Raw genomic sequence first — 13,191 nt, forward strand, 5'->3', positions numbered from 1 at the left:
GACTGATGAGTTTATATGAAGCTTCACACCTTGGAATGGAAGGTGAAGACGAAGACGACACATACTTGTTGAAGCCAAGTACTTCTCTTAGTTTTAGCTGATTTATTCTGCTTAGTTCTGTCCATTAACAAAGGAATCCCCTGTTTCTGTGGTTAATGTTTATTTAGGCCCCCTAAGAAGGTTCTATATACTCACAGGATGTCCATTCAAATAAAGGTAAAGAGTATTTCAAGGTTAGTGATGTATGAAATAGTTTAAAAATCCAATGTTCATCCATATCTCTGATCAGTAAAAAAAAAATGAGAGAGAAGGGATGATCATGTTAAGTTAAAGTTTTAGCACCAATAACCATATTACTTCAACAAAACATCTTCAAATCAAGTTCTGGTTTTAATGCCAATGACAAATGAAAATTAAGAAAATCTTAATTAAAGAAAGCCACGAATTAATCAACTTATAAATATCAAAATGTAGCATTTACCATGTCCAGAACAATATTAGCTTGCAATCCTTGCATTGGTAAGGACTAAATTAAAAGCTATATATATAACATTCTCTCTTTCTCCAACTCACTCAATTTAGCTATCTTCTTTACTGAGAATTAAAATGGTTTAAATTGGAACAGGCATGGAATTCGACAACTTATGTGTATAATGGGCAGATGGACCAGCATATGCAACCCAGTGCCCTATTCAAAGAGGCCAATCTTATGTGTATAACTTCACTATTACTGGACAGAGAGGGACCCTTTTGTGGCATGCCCATATCTCATGGCTGAGGTCTACCCTTTATGGACCTATTATCATCCTCCCCAAGCTCGGTGTCCCTTACCCAGCTAAAGTCCTATTGGGCAGTTAGATAGGGGAGACAAAAGAATAATTCAAAATAGCCACATCATTTGTCCATATGACACAATAAGAATGGACCGTTTTGATATCATAACAAGGGCGTGAGAATGAATTCTTACTTTAAAAATTGCAAACAGAAAATGTCCACTTGAGTTAATAGATGGATTTGTTTTTCAAAATTAAAAGCCACAAACATTGCCAACTGTGAACATATATATTAAATGGAATGCAATAGGTAACCACTGCATTTTCTAGATTGAGTATGCATATTGGACATTTATATAAGCATATCAGATCTAACAAACACATGATTTTCCCTACTATTACAAAATTATTAATGAGACAGTGGGTGATTATGAAATGTTTCTCCATTATTGCCACATGAAGTTTATGCTACAAAATCCTACTAAGTAAGAGGGCCTAATTGCAAACCTTTCCCTACTACTACAAAATTATTTATGAGACAGTGGGTGATTATGAAATGTTTCTCCATTATTGCCACATGAAGTTTATGTTACATTACCTGATGCTTCTTATGGCCAAATATATATATCTTGGTCTAATCAGTAGCAAGGTTGAGCCATGATTTTCAGCCCATGGCTCTACTCATAGTTTTTTGGTAATGCAAGGAAACACCCCACTCACACCCCACTCCATGACCCCCTCCCCCAAAACCCAATAACCCCATGTGAGGTAGGACTTGATCTTTAGTCTCCTCAGTCTCTACTACATGAAGTACCAACAACAGAGACTTTACCACCAGGCTAACAATTTTCACCCCATGATTCACCCCCTTCCCAAAAAATAACAAAAGAAGAAGAAAAGAGTTCTGCCTCCTGTGGCTGTATGGCTGCATGCAAATGTGGCACTAACCGGCCCTAATTGATTAGCATTGAACACCTCGATACAACTAAGAAATCAATCTCAACTCTCTTAGTAACAGTTCCCCAACCCTCAGAAAAAGGAAGCAGCAGCAACTGATAAACCTCACAATATCTTCTTCTTCAAAGCCTAATAATCACTACTACATCTACAGAAAACGAAGCAGCAGCAGGTACAGTCAGTAAGTAAGAAAGATAGAGCATGGCTTTCCTTCTCGACTATCTCAATGCTATTAATAAGGGGCCCTGCAGCAGCTTCTGCTCAACTACTACATCTACATACGGTGGTGGTGGTGGTGGTGGTACCAATAACAGGGAGCCCAAACAAATCGGTTTACTCAAATTGCCTCAACTACTACATCTACATACGGTGGTGGTGGTGGTGGTGGTACCAATAACAGGGAGCCCAAACAAATCGGTTTACTCAAATTGAAAAAAGGGAATAGAGAGATCTGATTACCTAATCAAATCAAACTTTCACAACACACATATGTATGATGAGTAAGGAGGTGCAACATCAAATTTACAAAACAAAAAATTAATACCTAGAGCAGAGAATAAAATCCATAAATTGTATACCTAGAACAGAGATTACCTAAAATCAGTTTTTCTCAAAAAAATCCCTGAAGCCCAAACCTTTTTGGTTGAGGAGTGTTGATTAAAGGGGTGTTTGATCCTATTCCTGAGACAAAAATGGGGAAAAAATTGCATAAATCGTCAGAGAGAGTAACACAGAGACAGTGAGAGGGAGAGTATGAGAGGGAGAGAGAGAGAGACAGAGAGACAGAGAGAGGGAAAGAGCGAGAGAACGACATAGAGACAGTGAGGGAGAGTATGAGAGGGAGAGAGAGATACAAAGAGAGACAGAGAGAGGGAAAGAGCGAGAGAGAGATGCAGAGAATGAGAGAGAGAGAGAGAGAGGGAGAGAGAGAGAGACAGAGAGAGGGAAACAGCGCAAGAGAGATGCAGACTACGAGGGAGAGAGAGGGAGAGAGAGAGATCTCACCTGAAGGGTTGCAGATCGAGCTCTGGTTCTTCTTCTCCAAACTTCCACGGCCCAAGAGACCCCTTCCTTCCACACTTCTCCTCACGGGTTTTGTCTCGCAAAATCACGGGTTTCCAAATTTTGTACCCTTCCATTCGTTCTTGTTCTTTACAGACCGCCTCTGAGACGGTCTGCAAAGAACGTTCTTTTGGTGCTCAAGACCTCCGGTTCGTTCTCAAAGAACGAAAAAACGAACCATAAAACCAAACACTTTTTCATGTTTTTTTGTTCTTTTTGAACAAAAGAACTGCTCAGAACACTGTTCTGAACGTTACCAAACGCACTCTAAGTGCTAGATCTTATATCAAAGAAAGTTTATGTTAGCTATGGTGCTGTTTTTCATGAAACACTTTTTCCCTATGCCATGTTACCCACCCAAATACCCCCGCTACACCCGTCTTACCCTTACCCCAACCTGATCAGCTTGATCCCCACCCTCTTGATCACCTTACCATTCCCACCCCTCCACCGAACCTACTCCAACAACGTTTCAGGTGACTATGATGAACTTTGTTTCGACACTGCCTACAGAGATTCGTGCTTGTATTCTTCGACGACATCTTGGTTTATAGCTAGTCTTGGTTTGTCCATACAACACCTCACAGAAGTCTTGCAGCTCCTGCGTGGTAATCCTCCCCATGCTAAGCGATTGAAATGCTCTTTTGGTCAACAATCGGTGGATTACCTTGGTCATATAGTCTCTATCGAAGGGGTCTCTATGGATACGCGGGGATTTCTGGGCCTCACGGATTACTATCAGTGGTTCATCAGAGGTTACGCCCAACTTGCAGTGCCCTTGACAGATTTACTTTGCAATGGTGCCTTCAAGTGGATGGTGTCGGCAGAAACTGCCTTAAAAAAATTTATAGAAAACCATGATTTCAACGCCTGTTTTGACATTACCCAACTTTCAAGCCCCTTTCACCATTGCAACTGAAGCGTCGGGTGTTGGCATCAAGTTGTGCTCTCTCTAGGGGGCCACCCGATTACCTTCTTTAGCAGAAAGCTCTCCTTAAAGATGCAATCTGCTTCCACCTATATCTGGGAGATGTATGCCATCAAAGAAGCTGTTTACAAATGATGCCAATATTTATTGGGCTAAAAAATTTACATACAAACTGGCAACTTGAAATTTCTCATTGACTAGACGATTCAAATCCCGGAACAACAATTGTGGTTGTCCAAGCTCTTGGGGTATGTGTTTGAAATTTGTATTGTCCAGGTAAGGATAATGTCATTGCCGACGTTCTTTCACGGGTTTCACATCAGTTCATGGCTATTTTTGCACTTGTAGTTGATCCTTCTCAATTGCCTGTCGCCTGATTATGCATTTCGGGATGGACTTCTCTACTTTAGGCAGTGCCTTATGGTGCCCTCAGACTCGCCTCTTTTTACCAAATTCATAGAAGAGTATCAGTCCATACCGTTAGGTGGCAATGCTGGGTTTCTTCACACATATGCTCAGTTGGTTGCAAGCTTCTTTTTTAAAAGGAATGCGGCATCAACTTAAGCATTTCATAGCTCAATGTTTGGTTTGCCAACAGGTTAAGGTCATCAACACCTCTCCTGCTAACCTCCTTCACCCACTTTTGATTCCAGACTAGGTTTGGGAGGATATCACCATGCACTTTTTCACCTGAATACAAATTTTCAATAGCAAATCGGTAATTATGGTGATGGTGGATGGACTCATAAAGTACACACATTTTTGTGCTCTTTCTTACCCCTTCTCCAGTGTCATGGTTGTTGCTTTGTTTGTCTTGGGACATCACCAAATTACATGGAATTCCACGTACCATTGTAAGTGATCGAGACCCTCTATTTGTTAGTTCATTTTGGAGAGAATTGTTTCATCTATAAGGGACGGGCTTGGCCATGAGCAGTGACTACCATCCACAATTAGATGGTCGGAGTGCATGAAATCCTAAGCAGAAATAACCGGCTCTTAAACATGCCAATCATAACAAATCCATTAGGATTATTGTACTTGAGATTTTTTATTGAATTGTTTATGCCCATAGGGTTTATTCTAGTATGGTCGCTTCATTTTGTATTCATATCTCGAGTCTCACATTATACTTATTTGTCTATGTAAAACTGACACTCATAAAATTTCAATGGTAGTCATAATCTATATATGGGAAACAATAATTGAAGTCATTTTGATCATTTATAATATCAAAGTAATAACTAATAGGTTAAATTTTTCCTATTACTTCCAACTTTCATTTTTCATTTTCCACCTCTCACTTTGCTCGTCTCATTCCTTCATTTCTATTCTTTATTCCTCTTTCATTTTCTTATGTGGATACTAGTTTTCCCTACTTTGTTTTGAAAGGATCCATGTAGCCGACTTCATTTAGTTGGGATAAGGCTGAGTTGTTATTGTTATTGTTTGGAACATCCTTCTACTTCGAATTTCTTTTTCTTTTAGTCAAACAACTCTATTGGATTGAATTAGTAATTAAATAACTCAGATTGGTTAGTATTTATTTTTCTTTTTTCTAAACCAATTAACAATCTTGAATGAAAAAAATATCAAGATGATAGTAGTGTAGTATTCATGCTTCTTTTTTATTTCATACCTCAAGATTTTGTTGCCTTGAAGAAATCACTGGAGGATTCACTGACTGCATGACATCGATAGTGTTTTGCGGCATATCCGTAGTGGCTGTATCACTCTCTTCACTTGTTGTCTGAGTATATTCATCAACATCAACAACGTCAATGCATTATCAATGGGACAACAGAAAATTAAAATCTGGTCTGACTCAGCTACTATAATTTTATTTCAGTTTGTATTAAAGTGCATGGACAACAGATCATGGTAGCTCATATTTTAGCTAACTTAGCTAGAACTAGTTAAGTTCATGGGGATGTTCTAAACAATATTGTTAACCACTACTATTCCTAGTCTTTTAATAAATTTTCTTTTCATAAAAAAACATCAACCACGTCAGGTTTTGTCAACTTCTTCTTGTATCCCTAATTCAACTGTATATTTTTGCACAGAAAAAATAAGAATATGATCTTAATATTCACTCTTCTTTTTTGTTTTTTTTTTTTACTTTTCTAACGAATGTGATTGAGAAGAGGTAACTGAATTGCTGATCATGTTAGTTGTCGGATTGAAATCTTTTGGTTTGGCTATTGGACTAATAGAAACCCAATATATACTAATAGAACATTTAAGTATAGAGACATTTGTTAAGGGTATTATTGTAAATGGTTTTTGGGTTTTATATTGTAAAGGCTATTACTGACATACTCACATGTATATAATAACACAACACCCCAGATTAGGGTGTGTTGTCTCTTTCTAATTGTGGTCTCTTACATGGTATCAGAGCCACCAAAGAAACAAACTAGAAAACTAAGAAAACAGCTGCCTTCACTCTTTATTCATGGCTTATTCTTCTACTACTTTATCACTCCCTCCTTTTGCATTCTCTATGACCAATAGTGTCTCTCATGTCTCTGTCAAACTAGATTTTGAAAACTCTTATTTTGGAAAGATCAATTCTTGCCCATTCTCATATATAGTGATCTTCTCAGTTTTGTTGATGGCATGTTGTCTCCATTGGATCAACTCGTTACTGATACTGAAAAAAAGATAACTTTGCCAAATCCAAAATATAAGGTTTGGCTGAAATGAGATCAGTTTCTCCTTACTTGCATCAAAGCCACTCTGTCTCCTGCGGCGTGTGGACATGATTTGGGTGTGCAGAATTCCAGAAATGTTTGGAACGCACTTGAAACTCTTTTTCTACAACAATCTCAGGCTCGACTTGGTCTATTGCATGATCATCTTCAGAATTTCAAAATGGGAACGTAACTTTGTCTGCTGAAACATATATCACCATAATCAAATGCATCACTGATCAACTTGCTGCTCTCAGTCATCGTGTTACCGATTCGGATTTTTAAGTCACACAAATCTTAAATGGACTGCAGAATGATATATAGACCATAAGCCCTTTGTGTTTGTTATTGAGAATCGTGAGCAACCTTCCACCTATGATGATCTTTGCGCAAAACTCCTTGTACATGAGTAGTGGGTCCAACAACTTCATATCACGTCTCCTGGTCCCATTCCAGTAGGATTTCAAGTTACTGAAACCTCACTAGTAGCCGATCATAGTCACCACGTCCCTCCAATCCAATATGTGGTGGTGATCGCCAACACAAGACTTTTTGGCCTGGCAATCAGCGACGTGATTCTCGTGGTACTCAATCTTGTGATGGTGGTACTCACTCTCGTGATGGTTGGACTAATAACAGAAATTCCAGCACTTGTCAAATTTGTAAATGGTCGGGGAATACTGCCGACCACTGTTATTTCCACTACAATCGCGACTCTTGAGATTTTTGTGATTCCAGCAAGCGTAGTGATCATCCCTCTCATGAGTAAGAATCCCTAGCCACTAACTTTGTTGGTATGCACCTTATTGCCAACTGCTCATCTGATGCCTTCTCCGACCATTTGTCCTCTTAGTGGATTGCCAACACTGGAGCAAGTAGTCATATAGTAGCCAATCCATCACTTTTGAACCAATCCAGTCCTTACTCTAGCAATGAGCATGTCTATGTGGGCAGTGGTAATGCATTAAATATTGAGCGTGTTGGTAATGGTCTTCTATCCACTCTCTCTTCTTCATTATCTCTGTCCAATAATTTTAATGTTCCTACTCTTAAAGAAAATTTATTAACTATTGCCAAACTCACTTGTGATAATTTCTGTGTCTTTCAATACTTTCCTTGGGGCTACTCGATCAAAGATCTTCACATGGGGGAGGATAAATTTAGATGGTCTAGTTGAAAACAACCTCTATCGATTACCAGCATGTGGAGTCCAAAGATATTCAGGTTCAATCTTGTGCTTCCCCAGGTTGTCCCTTTGCAGCTTCAACTACGTCTGCCTTAGTCTCATTAAAGTCAGCTTCGCCTATGTTATGGCACGGCGCCTTGGTCACCCTTCATCTCGTGTCCTTTCTAATCTCGTGTATAAAAGTATTTGTTTGTCCGAGTCTATCCAATGCATCTATTTGTGAAGCTTGTAAAGAAGGGAAAAGCAAGCACTCTCTCTCAGCTTTCAGGCTCATTTACCCTCTTCATCTCTATCTTGATTCCTTTGCTACTGCAGTTTACCTAATCAATCGACTTCCGACTCCTGTGTTGGACAATCGCTCCCCTCATGAGATCTTGTTTGGGTCCCCTGTAGAGTATGCACATCTTAAGGTATTTGGGTGTCCCTATTATCCCTATCTTGGTTCCATTCACAAAGATAAGCTTGATCAAAAAATCAGACCGATGTGTTTTTCTTAACTGTAGTAATATTCATAAAGCTTATTGATGTCTCGATCCTGTCTCTTTTTGCATATATCTATCTCATCATGTCCTCTTCGATGAAGCAGTTTTTCCTTTTGCCTCTCAAGACTCTACTGTAAGTTCTTCGAACTCTATCTCTATAGGTCTCTCCTCACTGGCCGCACCTACCACTCTACCACTGTTCCTTTCGTCTCCACCTTCTTCATCTTCAGGTACTAAATCCTCTCCATTATCTTCTTTGCCACCATAACCCCCATCCTCAACTTCACCTATGTCTCAATCCTCTCCCTCATCAGACTATTCTCCAAGTATCCCCTTAGTTGTTGGCCTTCTAGTCCCTGCTTTGTCCCCCCTGATTATGCCCAATTACCAATTTCCATACCAAGTACTCGATCACACCCAATGATCACCCGCTACCATAATGCCTTTGTTATTCGAGATTATGTGAATCTCGGTATTAGCGCTAGGCTAATACCGAGATGGTGAGAGTAGATGTGTAATTGTGTTTAGTTGTGACTCCCAACTCTCTCTCTCTCTCTTTCTCATTGTTTATATGGTATCAGAGCTATAAGCGTTGTTACAGCTATCCTTGATTATTTTCTTCTCTTTTCTCAAGACATCTATCAGTGTTGAAGTGTTCATTTCAAATTGGGGTTTTGTGCCTTCTATTGTCTTTTGTTTGAAGGGGTGCAACACCCTATTACGCTAGAACTTGAAGATCAAATATCCGCAGCACCCTGTCAAGGTTTTGAGATCGATTTTTCCGAGGGTGAATAATCGATTTTCTTTTTGTTGGGATTTTGGAATCAATTTTTTAGTTTGCTAGAGTTTTTGGAGCTTGCTTGATTTTCCAGAAGCTACTGTATAGGCAGATTTTCCTTTTAGTTCAAGTTTTTGAGAACAATTTTTGTAAGGGTTTTTAGAATCGACTTTCCAGAATTTTTCATCTTTTATTGCAATTTCACTCCATCCTTTGGCTATGAATAATGTTTGAACGATCGAAGAATGTGGTGACTAAGCTATTATCTTCATCATAAAATTGTATTACTGAAAAGAAGCTGGAGGGGATTACCAACTTTCACCAATGGAAGAAAATTGTTAAGTTTTTTCTGACTAGACGTGATCAGCAGGATCATTTATTAAAAATTAAACCAGATGATGATACTTGTGAGATACTAGTCATGCAAGAATCTTGGGATAAATGCTGAATTCTATGGATAACCAAATTGTTGATTTGGTGACTTACATTAACACTGCTAAGGAGCTGTGGGAGTATCTTAATGTTCTGCATTCTGGACAGAACAACCTTTCTTGCATTTATGATCTGTCTCAAGAGTTTTATCAGTTTGATCAAAAGGGTCGCCTTTTGACCTAGTATTTCTTAGACTTCAAGAGGATATATGATAAGCTGAGATCCCCCTATCACTTCTAATGTGGAACAAATGCAAAGTCAACAAGAGTAGCTCGTTGTCATGGAATTTTTTAGGAGGACTTGGGAAAGAGTTTGATTCAGTTCGTTCTCAAATTCGTAGTGGTAACAAGATAGCCATACTATCAAAAACATTTTCCCAAGTTCTGTGTCTCTCGCAAGAGTTCCGCTTCAGTGGATACATCAGCCTTGGTTTCTTTTCTATCTAATCGTGGACCCAATAGTGGGGCTAGTAATGGTGGCAATAGTAATAGTGGTGGTAGTAGTGGTCTTCGGGCTGGTTATGGGAAAACCCCTTCTTCAGGTATACAGACTGCTCTTGATAATCCAAGTTCGATGAAGACTGGTCACTATTGTTGTCACCCAGGTCATATCCAACGTTTTTATTGGAAACTTCATGGCAAACCACCTTAGCAACAGTTTGCCAATTCTGTTGCTACTACTAAGTCTGCTATTTCTTCATCTTCATAATCTGAGGGTAAGACTATGATGATGTCTGATGAGGAGTATGCTCGTTTTACCCAGTTTCAAATTTCTCAGTCATCCTAGCTTCTAACTACCACTTTTGTTCAGACAGGTAATGCCACTGCATGTCTTTCGACTGCTACTTCTCATCCCTGGATCATTGATTCAAGGGCTTCAAATCATGACTGGTGTCTCAAGTATATTTTTCTCCTTCTAGAAATCATCGTCTAGTGTTTACTTTAGCTAATGGTTTCATAGCTAAAGTGACTGGTACTGGCACTGTTCATGTTACATCTTCTTTGTCCTTATCTTTCGTTCTTTATTTACCTGACTTTTCTTTTAATCTTTTGTCCATGAATAGGTTTATCAAAACCTATGATTGTTCTGTAACCTTTTTCTCTGACTCTTGTGTAATTCAGGATTTTATGACGAAGAAGATGATTGGTAAAGGTCGTGAATCAGGGGGCCAATATATACTTGAGGACACTTCATCTATGGCGTGTTCTAGTGTGGCGTCACCTCACCAGATTCATTGTGGTTTAGGTCATCCTTTGTTGGAGAGTGTGAAATTTTTGGATACTTGTTTCAATCTCTTTATAGTTTAAATTGTGAGTCTTGTCAGTTTGGGAAACTTCACCATACGAGTTATCCTCTTAGAGTCAATAAACGGTCTGACTAACCTTTTTCTTTGGTTCATTCTGATGTATGGGATCCTTGTCTAGTCATTTTCAAGTTAGGTTTTCGTTATTTTGTTACTTTTGTTGATGACTATTCCAGAATTACCTGGCTTTATTTAATGAAAAATCATTCAGAATTATTTTCCATCTTTTATGCATTTGTAAATTAAATCAATATTCAGTGTCAAACTCCTTTGCGTGTTCTTCATAGTGATAATGCTAAGGAGTATTTTTATGCCCCCTTTACTAAATTTATGGTTCAACGTGTATTGTTCATCAATCCTCTTGTGTTGACACTCCAAAACAAAATAAATGGCCGAGAGGAAGAATAGACATTTAATGAAAGTTACCCAATCTCTTTTGTTTAAGATGAAAGTGGCTAAACCTTTTTGGGCAGATGTTATTTTGACTCTGTGTTACCTTATTAACTATATGCCTTCCTCTGTTTTACCTGGTGGTATTCCTTATTCTTTGTTAATTCCTTTTATGCCTTTGTTTTACCACCCCGTGTATTTGGTAGTGTTTGCTTCATTCGTGATCATCATCCTAGTGTTTCAAAGTTGGATCCTGAAGCTCTTAAGTATCTCTTTATTGGTTATTCTCACACCAAGAAGGGTTATTGTTGTTACTCTTTTAACCTACAAAAATACTTTGTTGTTGTTGATGTTTCCTTCTTGAATCCACCCCTTACGATGCATCTTCTTTTACTATTTCGAAATTGGATGATGATCTTCCCGTTTATGTTGTTCAGCCACTTATTAACCTCATTCCATAGGCGGCCTCATCACTGACACCTCCTATTGTGTTCCAACATCACCATTGGATATGGGCCCCATCCGTTTTGGCTGTCTCTATTCCATCTACCTCTTCGCTTGCTGAGCCTACACTAGGTATTTCTTCCTTGGAACCTTCGTCTGATCTTGATATTTCTATTGCTCATCGTAAAGGTGTTCGGAGTTGTTCCCATTTCTAACTTTGTGTCCTACTCTAGTTTGTCTTCTACCTTCCATTCATGTATGAATACTGTTGAAAATCATCCTATTCCTAAGTCTATTTAGAGGCATTATCTATTCCTGGTTGGAGGGCTACTATGAATGAGGAACTGTTGGCGTTGGAGGAAAATCAGACCTGGGATCTTGTTCCCTTACCCTTAGATAAATCTACTATTGGTTGTCATTGGATGTATGTGGTGACGGTGAAACCTGATGGATCCTTAGCCTGTTTGAAGGCCCATCTTGTGGCAAAGGGCTATGCCCAAGTATATGGTGTAGACTACTTTGATACTTTTTCTCCTGTGGCTAAACTTACTTATGTTCATATTTTGATTTCCCTTGTTGCTACTTATCATTGGCCGTTATATCAATTAGATGTTAAGAATGTTTTTTGCATGGGGATATTCATGAGAAAGTTTATATGGAGCAACCTCCTGGGTTTGTTGCTCAGGGGGAGTCTGGTCTGGTTCATAAGCTCAAGAAAATCATTGTATTGGCTAAAACAATCCCCCCAAGCTTGTTTGACCGGTTCACTACAGTTGTGTTAGAATTTGGGCTTACACAGTGTGGTAGTGATCATTCAGTGTTTTTCTGACGTTTTGGTGCAGGGAAAATATTCCTTGTCATTTATGTAGATGATATTGTTATTACAAGAGATGATGCCTTTGGTATTGAGAACTTGAAAGTGCATCTACAAAAAACATTTCAAACCAAGGATCTGGGAAATTTGAAGTTATTTCTTGGGTGTGGAAGTGGCTCAGTCAAAGAAAGGGATTTTGTTTTCACAATGAAAATGTGTTATTGATCTTCTTTCTTGGGCTCTAAACCTATACTCCCATGGATCCCAATTTAAAGCTTACAGCTGATGATGGTGATGTTTTAGGTGATCTTGAGAAGTACCAAAGGCTAGTTAGAAAATTAAATTGTCTAACAGTGACTTGGCCTGACATCGCCTTTCCTGTTAGTGTGGTGAGTCAGTTTTTGTTTGCCCCTCTGACGTCTTACTAGGAGGTAGTTGTGCATATCTTGTGTTACCTCAAAAAGGCTCCTGGACGTGGTCTCCTCTACAGTAATCATGGGCATGGGAGGATAGAGGGTTTTTCGGATGCTGATTGTGCGGGAACTCCAGTTGACAAGAGGGTCGACTATAGGTTACTGTACATTTGTTGCAGGGAACCTTATGTCCTAGCACAGGCAGAGTCAGAATATATGATCAAGGTACAGGGTACTTGTGAGTTAACGTGGGTGAAACAATCATTGACTAAGCTTGGATTTTCAGAAGATTCTCCTATGCAATTATGGAGGGTGATAATCAAGTTATTGTCCATGTTGCTTCGAATCTTGTGTTTCATGAAAAATTGAAACACATCAAAGTAGACTATCATTTTGTTTGGGAAAAGCTGCAACAAAGGTTGATTTCTCCTTGTCATGTTCATACAGGAGAGCAAGATGTTTTTACAAAACCTTTGGGGAGTGTAAGAGGGGATTATATTTGTAACAAGCTGGGCATGCTTAACATCTATGTT

The 13,191-nt window shown here is 38.9% G+C and overlaps 1 long non-coding RNA gene across 1 annotated transcript; it reads right to left on the reverse strand.

Moving 5' to 3' along the window:
* Window positions 1–681: 681 nt before the first annotated feature.
* Window positions 682–8,291, reverse strand: LOC122639388. The gene is made up of 3 exons (XR_006329507.1): window positions 8,279–8,291; window positions 6,158–6,159; window positions 682–816 (listed from the first exon to the last, which is right to left on the reverse strand). It is a non-coding gene; the product is annotated as an uncharacterized LOC122639388 (long non-coding RNA).
* Window positions 8,292–13,191: the final 4,900 nt, after the last annotated feature.

This window comes from Telopea speciosissima, chromosome 9 (genome assembly GCF_018873765.1).
Source record: "Telopea speciosissima isolate NSW1024214 ecotype Mountain lineage chromosome 9, Tspe_v1, whole genome shotgun sequence".
NCBI classification, from domain to species: Eukaryota; Viridiplantae; Streptophyta; class Magnoliopsida; order Proteales; family Proteaceae; genus Telopea; species Telopea speciosissima.